Here is an 18,484-nt window from a genome sequence, read left to right on the forward strand (position 1 = left end):
AAAACACTGGCCTACTTTCTTGGGGACTGACATGATCAAAGAGTTCCCAATAAACTTGCTTCCACACTTGATCAGGTGATGCCACTGGAGTTGTTTCTTGAGCATTTCTAAAAGTTGCCTATGTTTAGTGAGAAGTGAGAACAGATGACTAACACATTCCCAGGTTTCTTTTTCTTATAACCGTTGAATGATAAATCTAGAGTTTCTTTGGAATTCGGAAATGGTAAATAGTTTCACAAATGTGATCGGATTCGTAGAACTTATAATTAAAGACCTGATTTTCACATTCATGCATATGAAATGTCTATTCTACCCTTTCTTTGGAAAGCTGTTCTAACTTTATAATATTATGCAAGATTTGCGGTTTAGTAAATTCACTATATGTAACATATGATCTGAGTTACTGAGGCTCATGAAGCTATTCAGCTATTTCTTGAAAAAGATGGACCTTAAAATAAATTTTGAATTCATAGGTCTGTTTTTGGACTATAAGGTAACACATTAGCCTCCACATGGAAAATTTTCTATCCTCTACCATGTTTGAGAGTCTTGTCCTGCCTATGGCAACCCTATAAATGAATTTGTGGCATGGTTCATGTGACATACTTCCCTACATCCATGCATATGCCTCAGTATCCTTTTTGTGTATTAACATGGTGTTATGCGCATATATCATAAGAATAAGACACAATTACATTAAGTATGGCTGGCAGAGCCAGTGCGGCTAGGTCTCTGATCCTAGGGTGGTTTCGCCGTATAAAAAAAAAAAACTAGATATAAGATTACAGTGAATTAGAACATGTAGTAAATTGATTTGGTATGAAATTGTAGCCAAAGTAGCACTATTATCCTTTGGATTTTTTTTTTGAAAGGCAAGCTGGGGTTAATTAGGCAGACCTTTACCAGTTATACAACAATACCATTGGGATTTGAACTTGCAACGTCCCAACACAAGGTAATGTGCACTAGCTGCTCCTACCTGACAAGTGGGGCCCCCGTTGGTCATCCTTTGGATTTGCGAACAATGGTGAAAGAACTGTACATTATAATCTCTGATAAAAAAAACTATACAGGTCTAAAACTAGGGATGCCAAATTTGATTCTGTTTAGTTGCATTTGGTAAGCCAAAACCATATCCAATTATAGCCCGATGCGGATATAGTTTTTTTTATACTATCAAAACTGACAAATGTCCAAATTTAATCGATGCCCAAATCCGTTTACATGTAAAAAAAGTAGATCTGGTATGAGCTTTTCACCATCCAAATTCGATTCCGTATCTAAAAGAGCATTGAAGATGGTCGTTCACACTTCAGGCTGCATGGTTAAGCCATGAGGTTACGTAAGAAATTCATGGAATGGTTGGGTATGTCACATGGAAACATCTAAAAGGACACCCGACACTTAATTTTTTATGCTGCTTTCCATTAAGAATAATACGATGGAAAAGGTATTTTACAGCAGGTAGAACTGATAGCCACAATATTTTGAAACTATCAACATTTTATCATGCTATTTTCTAGATTGCACCCAATTTACAAAGCATTCTGATCAATACCATTAAAACAACTGGAAAAACATATTGTTTCAAATTATCTGTAATTAAAATGTCAATGATTTTATTGGGGTAAATATTCGGTACCGATGATGGTACGCAACTATATTGGATATTTTCTTTCCCCATATTTGTTCAAAGCTTTTTTTTTTTGTAGATGGAACCCTAAAGATGTGATCTACATACATGGTTTATTTAGTACAAAATGAGTTCTGAATAATGTGATTATAGCACGTAAGTGGAATTTTCATGTAACTTAAAAATCGTGGACGAGCAATATATCAGTAGTTGACTCAAAATATTATGATCTTACTGGAAACATGATTCAATATCCAGTCCTTGGCAAACAAAATGATGTTGAATACATTCATATGGTCAAATAAAGTCGACACAACTTTCATTTACAATTTCCAGCTCGATAGTTTTGTACCCTCATTAGTACAACTGTTTACACCCACATTGTGATACAAGTGAGATATAAATACAATTTTATTGTTATTTGTATATACTTATATTTTTTAAAATTTATGCTTGCTGATAAGCTTTTTATATTTTTTGAGAAGTTTTTAAATTACTCAAAAAAAATCACCCCACGAGAAATTCCTGATAAAAGATTTTTCACGCTGTATTAACCAGTGAGTCCATGCAATGGGCTTGTTCTGGGGATGAAAATTTGACTGACCCAACCCAACTTGAACCAATGCTCATTAGAGCCCGATAGACTAGGCCCCATGCCCGACTTAGAGGAAGGATCAAGTGCAATAGTATATTGTTTCACCTGATCAGGTGCAGCAGCACACAAAAGTATGCAATCACATTGCACCTGATCTGCTCTGGCCCAACCTACTCAGGATCCGCCCCAAAAGGGTTTGGCACAATGGGATGGAACCCAAGTTCTACGGCTGAACCAAGTAAACCTATCTGACCACTTTGGTGGGTCAAGCTCCAAATCATATGAGAGAGAGACTATATATTATAATTTTGTATTGAATTGGACTCGAATAATAATTTGTAATATATAGAACAATTATAGTTATATGATCACCAATGGAGGGCTCAGTGTCAAGACAAAGGCCCAGGATCAAATCCCTCACATGGGATCTGATAGGGGTCCGCCTAACTCAGCTTGCCTTTAAAAAAAAAAGTTATAGTTATATGATTAATTTAGTTATAATAAATAATTTAGAAAGAAACATTTTTTCTTGATAGGCACATATGATGGGGAACAATGTTAGCAAAACAAAAAATGATTGTACTAGACAAAAATGATATTCTTTAAAAAAGTGCCTCATAATTTATCAAAACCACTAAATGGACAATTTCAAAGGTTCTCACTTTCTTTGGATGCTTTTATCCCTTGCAAATGTGAATTTTTCGATTTTCGTGGGTCACAACACTGAAAATGGATGAGCCTACAAAACTCATCAATAAAATCTCATATGAGGTTGCAATATTCTAAAATATATATATATATATATATATATATATATATATATATATATATATATATATATATATATAATTCAAAAACACTTGTGAAAATCGTGATGATTATCTAAGACACATTGCGAAAGTTCGTAACTTGCGAAATTCCAAAAGAGTATCGTAGGAGCATTGCAAAATTCTTTTTTCTTACAAAATTATTTTATCACACCATTTTTTTTATATAAATGATGTCGTTTATCAATCCCTTGTTGAGAAACTCTGTTTTGATGTCACATAATATGATACACTGTCGTATTTGATTTTATATGATATGATAATATGTCCTCTTGAAAAATGTTATATTATGACTGAATATGTTTTGCCATAAATCTAACGAGTATTTGATGCAAGGATATCTCACCCAAAAAGGATGGAGACTTCCTGTTCAATTACAACTAGTGCAATCATACTCCTTGAAGAAAAAGCTTGATGAGCCATGCATTCCTAAAGATCAACTGAAGAAATCGGCTACCTCAAGATGAAGATTTTCTTTCTTCTTTAGAGTCATATGTAACAGAACCTTCAGGAACATGCATATTGCATATTACATACTCATTCATAAAAACTATATCATAAAAGTATACGATAGTTTCAAAAAGCTCCTTTTTGAAAACTAATAATTGTACCTTCTTACAACCCTTTATGAAAAAGGTATTTTGACATGTAATAATTGTACCTTACATTATATACAAGACAACATGAAAAGAAATGTAGGAAAAAGACAAAACATGAAATCAACTACATAGAGAAAAACAAATATAATATGTTTTTGAAAAGACTCTAGTTACCTTCTTTAAAGAAATGATTTCAAATATGGGTAAAAGACAAAACATGAAAATCGGCTACACAAAGAAAACAAATATAATAAAGGTTTTTTGAAAAGACTCTAGTTACCTTTTTACAAACCCATAGAATATCGACTTACTTGAAGTCATCATTCTCTTTGTATAGCATTAAATACCTCCTGTAAGAAATCCTTGTTAAAATATCCTTCTCAAAGAATGTCGACTTTCTTGTAGTCCTCATTCTCTCTGAAGACTTTGAAAAACACAACATAAAGAAAACACTTGACATGACTATGTACAAATAAATATCTCAAAGCACTCATTGTACTTACACTCATTTAAAGTAAAGAAGTACTTATGTACCTCAAATCATTAATTAGAATAAAGACAAAACTACAATCCAACGTTCAATGTACTATTGTAAGAAATAGACTTTTTACATAAAATATGTATTACCTAAAATATTACAAACAACTAGTGTACCATATATTTTACTTTTATAGAAAAAAGGCATTCTCGAATTTCTCTAAAAGATGTTTTTGAAATGACATAACATTTCACATTTCAAAAAGGCTACGATTTCAAAATGTAACGACTACTTTTTTGAAAGCTATATAAACACACTCAAATAAACTATTCTACAGGGGAATGGAATAGATGTGTGAGCTTACAACGAGAAAAATTCTATTCATTATTTGAAAAGAGAGCCTTGAAAAAGAAAGAGAAAAAGAAAAGAAAGAAAAGAGAAAAAGTCAAGTCCAGTTCTTTGACAAAGAGTATCCTCTGAGTGACAAACAGAACATTCTGAGAATCCTTCATTCATGCATTCATATCATTCTGAAGGTTCTATAGGAAGTATTGTAACTTTCTGTTATTCACTGTATTCCTTTTTGGTTGAAAGAAGTAGACCTCTGAGAAAGAGGGTGTTGTCCTTCTCTGTTGAGAGAAGAAGACCTCTGTGGAAGAGGGTGTGCCCCTTCTGTGTTGAGAGAAGAAGACCTCTGAGGAAGAGGGTGTTGTACTATTTATCCGGTGACTCGGATGTTATAGTGGAAAGCTCAAGTGGTTTGCTTGGGGACTGGATGTAGGTCTGGGTATTGACCGAACCAGTATAAATTCTGTGTTTTATGTGTTGTGCTTTATTGCCTGATTATTTTATTTTATCGATCTTTATCGTATTTCACTATTCACCCCCCCTCTAGTGGAATTTCATCCCTTATTTGCATCTAGATGCCCTATTTTACAATCTTAGGGTTCTTTTGGTCGTCAATCCTTTCGACAATCTTTTGATGGCATTCTGATGACATTTTGGCTTTGCAAAAAATCTTCATCGATAGTGACTCATTGGCACTAGTAAACCCTGAAAGTATGGATGATACTTCATTGAAACAAAGTTTTTTGATGAAAGCATGGGAGGCAATTTATCAACAATAATTTTTTTGATAAAAGCATGAGTGATACTTCATTGTTGGTGAGTTATTTTGGTAAAAACATCAATGATGACAAGATCGATGACACTTCATTTATAAAAAGTATGTGAAGAATGATGATGCAGAAGGCATTCGCTCTAACAAACTATGATAGCCGAAAGATGTGTTGGATGATGATGATGTAGAGTCGACGTATCTCACAATTATCATTCATTCGATCACATGGTATGGGTATGAGATAGAAAAAAGCAATAGAATAACACAAAATTTAGAATCAACTCTGATATATTGTGGGTTTTTTTCTATCAAAGATACGTGATATACGTGAAGCAACATTCATGTGAAAGAATGTAATAAATGCAATGTATATATAATGTAAGCATGCAAAATTACAGTCGTATTAAATGCAGTGTTTCAGTTTTGATGACTATTTCTAGTTAAACACACATCAACGACACTTCATTGATAGTACTTTATCTTGTCATTGATTTTTATCTCACAAAATGAAAGAATTTGAAAAAACACAAAAAATAACAGAGATTCTAGACGAAAGTATCTTTTTAATGATATTTTATTCACTAAAAAATGATAAAGAGGTGTAAATTTCCTAAAACAGGAGATGTAAACACAATTGTGCCTATTGCAGTTATTATATACAATTTTTTGAGTACTTGTGCCAAGAATTTAGAAAAACATAAAAAATAATAGAGGAAGATCAAAACATTAATTTTTCAACGCCACTAAATCATATCAATCTGATGAATAGGTGAAAAAAAACTTTTTGAAACACAAACTAGTCTATTGTAAAAGTTTGCAAAATAGTTTTTTTTTCAGTTTTGGATATTATAAACGAGAACCCAAGATTTGTATCTCAACTTATCAAGTACGATAAAAATGTGGGTTTTAAATGTTGAATGACTGAAATATATATATATATATATATATATATATATATATATATATATATATATATATATATATATATATATATATATATATGAGAATAATGGTTTTTCTGCAAATTTTTAAAAAATTTGTATGAGGATTACAAAATTCATGAAGTTCGCACATAAGAAGGGTAAAAAGGTCCTATAAAAAATGAAAACCTGAGGAATTATCCATTTAATGGTTTTGATAAATTATGGGCATTTTTTAAAACATATCATTATTGTCCTACAACACAATCATTTTTCGTTATCAAAATTGAATGTGTATGTAGGGATGGCACTGGATAGGAGCGGGTGCTGGTGACAATGTCTCTACCCGTTCCGTCTCAATTTTTTTCCCTCCATTATAGCATTTATCCCAAGACAGAATTTTATTTTAACTTCCATTCCCAATCCATTTCCCATTTTATGGCCTTCATCTCTGGTCTAAATGGGGTGGGGTGAGGCTCTGTTTCTCCTGCCCTTCCATCGCTATCACCTTTCGTTGTTTGAGGAAGTAGAGGAGACAAATGGGAGCCCACGTAGCTTGTTAGAGGAAGGATAAGAAGAAGATATGAGATATTTTTAGAGTTATATATATAAGATTTTAAATATATATATAATGGTATAACAATAATTTCTTTAATAGCGATCGAGGATGAGGTTCGTCCCTGATTCATTCTTCGTTTCATGTCTTCCATTGATCCAAATGCTCGAAGGGTAAGATGTCTCGGATAATTTTTTTTCTTAGTTCTCTTTGCATGTTCTGAAATGGTCTCTGATGAACTCTTGTATTGCTTGTGTTACAGCGAGGCACACTGTTAGGTCTTTTGGGATTAGGCATAATGAAAATATTGCTTGCTACATCATCGTGAGGGGCGAGAAGGCGATGCAGCTCCTGGAGAGTGGGCTGAAAGTCAAGGAGTATGAGTTGCTGAGGAGGAACTCTAGTGATTCTGGGTGTTTTGGTTTTGGGATCCAGAAGCATATTGAACTTGGGATCAAGTAAGATTTTGTCATCTGTTCCTTTATACGATTGGGCACTTTCGTTGGTCAGTATCTTTGTTTTATTCACAATGTAGTTGGTTTGTCTTAAAGAAATCTCAGTCCTCTTTTGTTAAGTGCCACATTTTTTGTTAGTTTGTCTGATTTTCTTGAGGATGGTATTGGATTCATATTTATTGACCAAGATTGAGTTTTGATCATCTGCCTAATAAGAAAACATGCTACACTTGATTTGTCTTTAAGGAATCTTGTTTTTGAAATGAGTTGATTTGATGAGTCATTTGAGTAATTTGTGTTTGAAGATATTAATTCGTGGGATTCTGATATTTTTTTAATGCTTTGATGTCTATAATTCTGTATTGGGTGGTGCTGGATAATTGAATCGGCATGATCAATATAGTGTAGTTCCAAGTGGATGTGGTTTGATAGGGATGTAATCTCTCTGTTCTATATTGTTGTTCGAGAGGGTATTGTGCAGTGACTAATTAAATTGTATTTTTTTTCTTTATGAATGTTTTATTTTTTTCCACTTCGTATCTTCATTTCTTGTAGCTTAAATATGATACCAGGTTTTACTGGATGATGGAGAAAAGTTTCATCTTGTGGTCTTCTTGTACAATGCTTTTGTCAGCTATTGAAATGTACAAATGTATTTGTGGAGTGCATTTCTTATTGCTATTTCTCTTAGGTTGGTATGCAATAGTGCTTTTTCTTTTCAAGTTCAAGGTCTCAATTATAAGTGATATATGTGGTTGGCTAGGCTATATTCTATGTTCTTTTACTGGCATTGGTATCCTTAGTTTTTTTTGTTATTTTAGATGATTGAGAAATATCTCATGAATAGGTGCCTTGCATTTCTATTTGGTGCCTTTTGTTGCCTTTTTTTTGCATTTATGAGATGTATCACATTTATTCAGTTTGATATATAGTTGCCTTGCTTTTTCTTTTGTCTATTAGATTATTATGGACACTTTTTTTATTTGCATAATTGGTACCAACAAGTAATATCTCCTTGTTAGAAGGTCCTTTGAAAGAGGTAATTTTTTTGGTGATTTTTTTCTTTCTAGTTAGTGATCACAAGCATGTGTCAAGTAGCCGAGCCAGGGGTGAGCGGCCGCCCACCCCCAGAAAAAAAAAGTAGACATGTGTCAGACATGTGTCAGGCACGTGTCGAGGGTGCTCCCTTAAGTCAGACCCGGATCGGATCCGAGCCAGACCCGGGCCCGACCCAGGCTCTCAATCATTCAAGAACCTCCGTCTTTAAAAGATGCAGACCGAAAGGGGCAAGGGGTTAAACCCTCACCACTTTCCCTCTATCCTATGGTTCGCCCCTCTGTTCCCCATCTGTCATCGGCGGTCCGGCGACCACATTCGTCGGTGCTCCTCCCCCGTGTTCTGCAGCCACCGATGACTGCACCGTCGGCCTCCCTTCGGTGAACCCGCAGTGCCCCCCTCCAAGCTTCTCCCTCTCTGTTGCAAGCTCCGACAATGCGAGCCACTGGTGTTGGACCTTCCTCCTCCTTCGTCATCTTCCTTTCACCGGCGACCATCACCAACCGACGGTCATCGCAAGTAACCTCCCCACCCCCTCTCTCTTGATTTTCTAGTCGATCAGCAGGGGCTGAAGCCCCTGCCTGTCGCTCCATTTTCATGCAGGGCGTGGCCTGTCGGCGGGTGTGGTCGACAGAGGCTTTGGGGGGGGCTGCCTCTTGATGTTGTCTGACAAGGGGCTTCGCTCCCCCCCCTACCATGTGTTGTTTCCTGACGGGGGGTGAGGCCCCCCTTCCCTCTTATGTTTTTTGGCAGAGGGCTCTGCCCCCTGCCTCCTTGATGTTTTTTCCAGTAGGGGGGCGAAGCCTCCCCTTCCCTTTTCCTGGTTCCCGACAGGGGGTGACCTCCACCTCTTCTACAGTTTCCTGGCAGGGGGCGGCCCCTCTACCTTTGCTGGTGTTTCCGGCAGGGGGCTTCAAACCCCTTGCCTCTGCGAGTTGTTCCCGACAGAGGGATTTGCTCCCCCTGTCCCTCGATTGTCAGTAGAGGTGGAGCCCTTGCCTTTCTCCTTTCCAGCGGGGAGGGGGGTTGCGCCCCCCTGTTCAGTTGTGGCAGACTCGGCAGGGAGTCCCTTCTCCCTCCTCTACCTTCCTTGTCCTAGCAAGCAGGGAGCCCTTGCTCCCTGCCTTTGCTGCCAGACAGAGGTGAGGAGGCCCCTACCCCTGGCACCCTTGCATGCAGGGTGCAGTGTCTCTGCCCTTGCCTCTGCAGCTTGCATACAGGGAGCCTCTGTTGCCTGCAAGTGGGGAATCAAGACCCTTTGTATGATCATACGACGATGGGTTAATGCCCGGCTTATGCTTGTGCATTCATTCTTTTAGCGGTATATTACTAACGTTTTAAGCATAGCGGCATATTACTAGCCTCATAGAAGATTGTCATTTTTATTTTGCTCGATCTTTTTTTGTAATGAGATTTGACTCATAGAACATTGTCTTATTTTTTCGTTGCGTAGGAATGAATAAGTTTATAATGAAAAGGCCAATCTTCGATAAATTTTCTATAATTCGAGGAGGAGAACCAAGTCAGAAAATAAGCAAAACAAAAATTGATGAATCAGAGTTACCTGCAGACCATGCACTTCGTTCTTCTATTTTTAGTTATCATCCTAATATCCAAGATAATGTTCGTAGAGCAAACATGATCTGAGGTTCTTGTCAAGCTCAAGATTGTATGTTTCAACTAAACCACCAAAAGCAAAGGTTCATTCCAGCTTGGTATGATGAGTATAAGGATTAGTTGGAGTATAGTACAAGTAAGCATAAAGCATATTGTTTACAGTGTTGTCTTTTCAAGCAAAAAAGCACAGAGAAGATTAGTGCAGAGGCATTCTTGTCTGAAGGATTTGATAACTGGAAAGACAATAAGAGGTTTGATAAACATGTTGGAAGCTCTAGCAATTTTTACAATTCAGCACAAATGAAGTGTCAAAATTTGATGCAACAAAAACAACATATTGATGCTATACTTTATAAACAAAATGTTCGACAGAAAGATGAATGTAGACTTTGCCTTTGGGCAACTGTTAATGCAATCAGATACTTGTTAAGTCAAGGATTGGCATTTCGAGGGCATGATGAAGCTCAAGAATCTCTTAATAGAGGAAATTTTATTGAGTTGTTGAAGATATTTGCAAAGATCAATGATGACATAAATAAAGTTGTATTGAAAAGTGCTTCAGAAAATAACCAATTGATATCTCCTGATATACAAAAGGATATTGTCAAGGTTGCTTCTATACAAACCACAAATGTTATTATCATGAAACTTAAAGATACTTTTTTTTTATATTTTACTTGATGATTCTCGTGATGTATCAACTAAAGAACAAATGACTATTATTTTACGGTTTGTTAATGAAAAAGGTCGAGTGGTTGAGCAATTTCTTACTTTTGTGCATGTTCTTAAAATAAGTTCTATGTCACTCAAACAAGCAGTTGAAGAAGCATCTTGTAAGAATGAATTAAGCATATCAAGTTTGCGTGGACAAGGTTATGATGGATCAAGTAATATGAGAGGGGAGTTTAATGAATTGAAAAGTCATATATTACATGAAACTGCATTTGCATTTTAAATTTATTGTTTTGCACATCAACTTCAATTGGCATTAGTTGGTGTTGCCAAAAAAATCATTGCTTAATATGTTTTTCAATATATTAGGCATGTTGTCAACTTTTTTCTCCACTTCATGCAAGAGATCTGAGCTTATTCGAGAAGCAGAATTTATGTGAATTGCTGAAGCACTTGCATTGGGTGAACTTGAAACAGGACGATGATTAGATCGAGAAATTAGTTTCAAATGACCTAGTGATACTCGATGGGGTTCTCATTACTTTGCTTTGGTTAATTTACTGAGTATGTATTCTTGTGTTATTTAAGTGTTATATTTCTATGCAGAAGATACATATTCAGGAAAAAATTCAGATGCAATTATTTTATATCATCAATTGCAAGATTTTGAATTTGTTTTTTGCTTACATTTGATGTGTAAAGTTTTGAGAATAACTGATGACCTTTCACAAGCACTTCAGCGAAAAAATTAAGACATTGTGAATGTTATGAGTCTAGTCACTACATCAAAATAGTGCCTTCAAGGTCTAAGAGACAATGGATGAGACTCTCTCATAAACAAAGTGTTCATATTTTGTAAGAGATTTGATAGTTTGATTCCTGATCTAGGGGACTCATACACACCTCAAGGACGACCAATACATAAGGTTGAAAAGATCACCACATTGCATCATTATCGTATTGATGTGTTTTATGTTATTATTGATTTGCAACTTCAAGAGTTGAATGATCAATTCACTGAAGCAAATACAAAGCTTCTCCTTTCAATGGCATGCTTGAGTCCAATGAATTCTTTTTCTGCTTTTGATAAAGATAAGTTAATTCATCTTGCTGAGCTTTACCCTAAGGACTTTTCTAGAGTAAACATAATTAGACATGAAAATCAATTGGATATATATATTGCAGAAATGTGAAACAGTGATCAGTTTTCAAGTTTAAAATCTTTAGCAGAGCTAGCTGAGATGATGGTAGCAACTCAAAAGCACATTGTATTTTCTCTTGTGTATCTATTGATTAAGTTTACATTAACTTTGCCAGTTACAACAACAAGTGTTGAAAGAGCATTTTCAGCTATGAACAATATCAAAAGTCGTTCACGTAATAGAATGGGAGATGAATGGATCAATGATACTTTGGTTACTTACATAGAGAAGGAGACATTTGATACCATCAATGATGATGCAATTATGAATTGTTTTCAAAATATAAAAAATATAAGATGCCAATTGTAAAATTTTCATGAATTTAGTTGTTTGTATTTCTTAAGTGAACAATCTTTATTTTAGTTTAAAAGTACAAATTAAGGTTTTATCTTATTATGTTCATAAATTTAGTTGTTTGTGTTTGTACCAATTGTTATTTTAATTCAAAGGCTTATTTAAGTTTTATCTCTCTACGAACGACTGTTCCTCCAACAAAGAATTTATGGCTCTGCCACTGGTCCGAATAAATGGATCGTCCTTCAAGACCATAGCATTGCCCCCGAGATTCGAAGTCTGTCCACCCAACGAAAAACTTTTGGCTCCGCCACTGGTCAGGTTTAACATTGTTTTTTGTGATGATCTACTCCAATTTCATGAATACAATATTCATCATTGAAAGGTGTCATTTGTGTCATATTTCGGACAGTTTCATTATAATTTTTCGTGGCAACTAATTTAGGCTAAAGCATCTTCTTCAAGTCAAATATCATTGTTAGTGTCTATGGGTTCATCCCATTCAAATTGTTGGGCTTCTAGAGTTGGGCAACCGGTCAGCCCTACCCATTTTTTTGGACAAGACCTAATCCTGGTTCCTGGGTGGCTCTGTCCCAAAATGGCATCCCAAGCTTGGAGGTTCGCCCCAATGTTGTATCTGAAGATCAGTCTGAGCACTTGAGCTTGCAGCCTATCATTGCATGTCCTAACCGGAATGACCTCAGATGGGAAGCATTCTGTTGTTATGCCTAACCTAGGTGTGGGAAAATATTGGCTTCCCTCGAGCCTAATAAACCTTTTAGTATAAACCAACTGTTGCTGCATAATTTCATAGTTTTACTGTAAATTAAACTCAACAGATATGAAATATATATGGTTTGCTTAGTTAAAAACAAAATTTAGGTAGTTCGATCATGTTCTCTCAGTTGATTGTATAAGCTCTTGAAAATTAAGTGGTCTACAATGCCTCAGAATTTGAAACTTGAGGTGTTGTTTGTTTCATTCCCACCAATAAGAAGAGATTCCATGGAAAAGGCATCACATGATGGGAAGGCAGTGCGATTTAAAATAATGCATACGGAAATCCATTCATTGGGTAGGGGAATGGATTTACATAGAAAATTTTTGGTCAACATGAAAAGAAACACATGTTTGGGTTCCACAAGATAATGGAGCAGGCATGTTTGTTTCACCTGCATAAGAAAATGGGAGGTTTCATAAGGCCATGTTTGAAAGTAAGAAAAAATTTCATAGGAAAAAAAAGTTTTGCCTATGAAAAGTTCTAAAATGATTTCTTTTCTGGAAGAAAAATCTTCACTTATTTGTATTGCATGAAAAAAGTGAGAGCGAGAGACAGGGTCAATCAGCCTCCTCTCAAATAAAGGTGGTTTGACTATAGTAGAGAGAGACTGTTGATCAGGCCCATCAAAGAGAGGTGGTTTCACTAGGGGAGAGAGAGAGAGCTGAAAATAGTGGTGTGGACAAAGATAATGATAAATGGTGGGGTGCGTTGAAGACAAAAATAGAGAAAGTTCTCCTTGTTGTAGAGCAATGAAGATAACAAAAATCGCGTGGAAGCAATATAGGATGTAACAAACGCACAATCAAACCACGACACAAGGGTTTACGTGGTTCGGTCAACATGACCTACATCCATGGGGTGCAAAGAGAATAATATACTATAATAAAAGTAGAGAGTACAATGTCCAATAGCTTGTCAAAAGCTAAAGAGAACAATTACAAAAGAATCTCAAGAAAATAGGGATACAAGATTACCTCCCGGGTGCACAACCCGGGTCAAAACCCACGCCACAACTAACAACTCTCTCTGAGGATCAATGCGTGGTGACGAACCTTCTTCCATCCTCTTCTTCTCTCCCCTCTCTCTATTTTTTACTTCTTTTCTCTCTGCACTCTGCACACTGTCACTCTGCTCACAACACACTACACTTGCACACAACCACTGCACCCCCTTTTATAGATGGTATAAAGCCTTCTAGATGTGAGTCTTCTAGACTCATTTCAGAAACCGAAGGGGTTTTGGCCCTTCAACTTCTTCTGCATTAATGGGGAGCAGTGGGAGGTTATACCACTTCCCCATGTCATTGATGGAGGAATAGGGCTGGACCCAACAAACTCCCCCTCCTGCCCAAGGGGTACTCCAATATATCTAATCAACTGGAGTTCATGTCGGCCAGCAGCCAACATGTATTTTGTTTCTTCAACGATAAGGTCATTGTCAGCATATCTGCGTCATTATCATTTGTGGAAATCTTTGCAAGATGAAGCATTTTTTTCTCAAACACATCTCGGATCAAATGGTACCTGGGATCTATATGCTTTGACTTTGAGTAAAAACTCAGATTCTTGGCGAGATGAATGGCACTGTGACTGTCGTAGTACACCAAGTACATATCTTGCTCAAAACCCAACTCCTTCAAGAATTTTGTCATCCACAACATCTTTTTGCAAGCTTCTATAAGAGCAATGTACTCTGCCTCAGTAACAGACAAAGCAATACACCTTTGCAATTTTGACTGTCATGATACAACTTTCCTTGCAAAAGTGAGTACAAAACCTAATATGGACTTCCTTGTATTAATATCTCCAGCCATATCTATATCTGTGTAACCTGTCAAGATAGGTGGTTCACCCCCAAAGCTTAAACAAACTTTGGAGCTCCCTCTGAGATATCTAAAGATCCACTTTATTGCTGCCCAATGCTCTTTTCCTGAATTTGCAAGAAATTTGCTAGCAACACCCACTGTATATGCGATGTCTGGTCTCGTACATACCATCGCGTACATCAAGCTTCTAACTGCTGAAGCATAAGGAACATTCTTCATTTTCCCCTTCTCCTCATCACTTGATGGACTCTGCTTTGAGTTCAGCTTAAAGTGACCTGCAAAAGGAGAACCAACTCGCTTTGCATTGTTCATACTGAACCTATCCAACACCTTCTCAATGTACTTCTCCTATGATAAACATATCTTATTGGTTTTTCTATCACGAGAGATCTGCATGCCTGTAAACACCCCAAATTTTCACCCTCATCCAGTGCATACATTTCATATGTCATTGCATATCATTGCATGCATTCGACATATCATTTCATTGCATTGCATATCATTGCATGTCATTACATCTCATTTTCGAGATCCAAAACTCCTGTTTTCAAAATATTAAATCCAGATTCAAGCTTTTTAAACTTTTCTTTCAAAATCAATTTTAAAACCTGGGGTTTTAATCAACATTATGTCATTCGCCAACCCCCAGGACCTCATATTTTGAAGTGTTTTTCTCATAAAACAATCTGGATTCGTTTTAAACTCAATTTTCAATTGATTTCAATTCTTAGATGAGACCCATTTAGGTGGTGTCGCTTCTGGATTCCTTTACTTGTCAAAAATCTCCAAAATTTTAGAGTCTTAGTTGGATCAGGACTCTTTTTCAGAATCCAGTCGGATCAAAACTCTACTTTTCACTACCTTTTTACCTGTTTTTGGAGAAAACCTTTTAAAATCTTCTGTTCTGACCAAAATCTTAGAGTCCTAGTTGGATCAGGACTCTTTTTCCAGAGTCCAATCGGATCAGGACTATTCTTTAAAGTTTTAATCGAATTAGGACTCTAATCTTTTACAACTATTTTATCCATTTTCAATCAAATCTTTCAAAATCTTTCAAAAATTCAGAGTTCTAGTTGAACCAGGACTCTGATCCTGATTTCAATTTTGAGAGAATCTTTTAGAAACCTTTCAATCTACCAAAACTATTATACTTTTATCAAAGAATTTCAAAATCCTGAGGTTTTAGCCCAGAGCCCTGATCAAATAAGGACTCTACCCCCAGAGTCCTGATTGAATCAGGACTCTATCCAAAATTGGTTTTCATACTTCATTTTCACTGGTTTTTAGAAGCTTTGCCCAAATTTCATCATTTGCTTATCAAAAAACCAAAATTCTTAGAGTTCTGATCGAATCAGGACTCTTTCTCGCAATCCTAATCAGATCAGGACTCTGAACCAAAACTTCAATTTCATCCTGTTTTTAACTATTTTCTTAAAATTCTCTTATTTGTTTTTTCAGAAAATCCAAAAATCTGAGAGTCCTAGTTCAATTAGGACTTTGTTCTCAGAGTCTCAGTTGAATCAGAACTCTATTTTATTTCAATATTTGTTATTGTTTACATTGTTTTTACAAGTTCTTTCATCTGTTTTTCAGAAAATACCAAAAAATCTAGAGTTTCAGTCCGATCAGGACTCTGTCCCAGAGTCCCAGCCCAGTCACGAGTCTGTTTTGAAGTCTGTTTTTACTTCCATTTTCATTCCTTTCTATTTTTTTCAAAATTTAGGTCATTTTTTAGAGTCCAGTTAATCCAGGACTCTATTTTAGAGTTCTGATTGAGTTAGGAGTCTAACCCTAACCGTATTTTCTGACTTATTTCATCATTTTGATAAAAAAATTTCAGAAACTCCTTCATTTGGCTTTTAAAACCCAAAATCTCAGAGTCCTATAAATCCAGGACTCTAACCTGGAGTTCCAGTTCGCTTGAGACTCTATTTTCAAAGATCTTGAATTTCAATTATTGATTTTAACCTCTTTTCAAAGTTATTTTCAGTGTTTATTTCAAATTTTTCAAAACCTGGTGGGGGCCCACTCAGTTGGCGCCACATCCAGAGGAGTTCTAACCCAGTTGGAACTCTATGCTATTTCAAAACTTTTAATTTCAAGTTTGCTTTTGAAAATCTTTTGAAAATCTTTTGAAAACTCTCTCAATTTCAAGTTTTAAAATCATTTTTTGAAAAACTCAAGTAGGGCCCACTCGAGGTGGTGCCACATTGGAGAAATTCAAGGTTAGCTTAGGCTTAGTCAGAGTCTTGGTTAGTTTTAGAAGTTTAGAAGAGTCAAAATCTATTTTGAAAACTCATTTTTAAAAGTTTGGTTTTTAAACTAGTGTTTTTTTAGAGGTTTTTAAAACTTTAAAAACCCAAATGTGGAAAAACGCCAAGTGGTGCCACATTTGGGGGATTCTTAGGATTAGCTAGGGGTTAATTAGGAATTAATTAGGACAATTTAGACTAGGGGTACAAAAGTAACTCCACCCAAAAATCGCCCCCCCCCCCTTAGAGAGTCCAAAATTTTTAAAAAGTGTGATTTTCTAAAACCTAATTTTTTTCTATAAAAACTCCCCATAGGGGACGGTTTTCCCAATTGATCTCTCTTGGAGCCTCTCTCTCCTCTCCAGCCCTTCCTCCATTGCTGCAACTCCAAGGTAAGAAATTTTATTAATTTTTTAGTTTTATTTAATAGTTTTTATTGTTTTAGTGTTAATTTAGCCATTGGCGCCATCTATTTCATGGATTCAACCTTGATTCAACCTCAAAAACCTCAAGAACGGTCCAAGAAAGTGATTTAACTCTGTTTCATTGTGTTTACAGGGATTCTAATCCGTTAGAATAAAATATTGTATCGATTTTCATGTTATTAACCAATAAATCATGAGATTTACCCTTTTAATGGGTTAAATCCATGGTTTTAAGGGTAAAATCAAATTCCAGCCAATGATTCTCTGTGTTTATTTATTTGTTTTACTTATTTATGTTTATTACATGTGTTTTAGCATAGAAATTAATTTTGTTTTGCTGTTTGGTATTTTTTATTATTGTTTTCATTAGTTAAAGCATGATTTATTAGGTTTTATCAAATTTCTGTGTGCTTTTAGTTTAGAACAGAAAAGAGCATATTGTTTCGGATTGAAATATTCACTGTTAATTGTTGATTTTTTTATATGTGATACATGGATGTATAAATGAACTACTGTAAAAAAATCAGAGGTTTTGGGATTCAAGAACTTTGTCAGAAAAATCAGACATCAAATCGGGATTTTCAAGCTTTAAAATCGTTGTTAAAATCAAAAGGGTAACTTGCTGTTATGATATTTTTCTCATCTTATATCCGATTTGAGATCCGTAAAATGCTATGGATTTGTGTTATGAAATTTTGGTAATTTTTAACCTCTGTTTAGTATTTTTCTTCTGACAAAAAGTCTGATTTTAAATTTAAAACTCGTTAGGGTTTATCAAAACCCTAATCAGACTTGTAATGACCATAGATCTCAAGCCACAGATCTGATTCATGATCTGTAAAAAAAAGGAGTTTCATTATTTTTCTGTCTACTGTTCACTGCTAAAATTTCAGAATTTTTTTATTAAGTTTGCTATTTATTTCTATATTTTCAATCCGAAGTAGCTGTTTTAACCCTTGTTAGATTTGTTATATTTTAGTTCAGATTGCCGGAAGGGTTTCTCCCTAACCGGAGATGCTTTTTCCAATCTGTAAATAGAAAAACCTTTGTTTTTATGTCTAGTTTGTCTCTGTGAAAATTCAAAAATTTTCATGGAGGATTGACTCCTGATTCGGGTCTAACTCTAAAACTGGTTTGTGACCTAGGTTAAAAATAACATATTTTAGGGTTTTAATAT

Source organism: Nuphar pumila, chromosome 4 (assembly GCF_984573655.1).
Source record: "Nuphar pumila chromosome 4, dmNupPumi1.hap1.1, whole genome shotgun sequence".
NCBI lineage: Eukaryota > Viridiplantae > Streptophyta > Magnoliopsida > Nymphaeales > Nymphaeaceae > Nuphar > Nuphar pumila.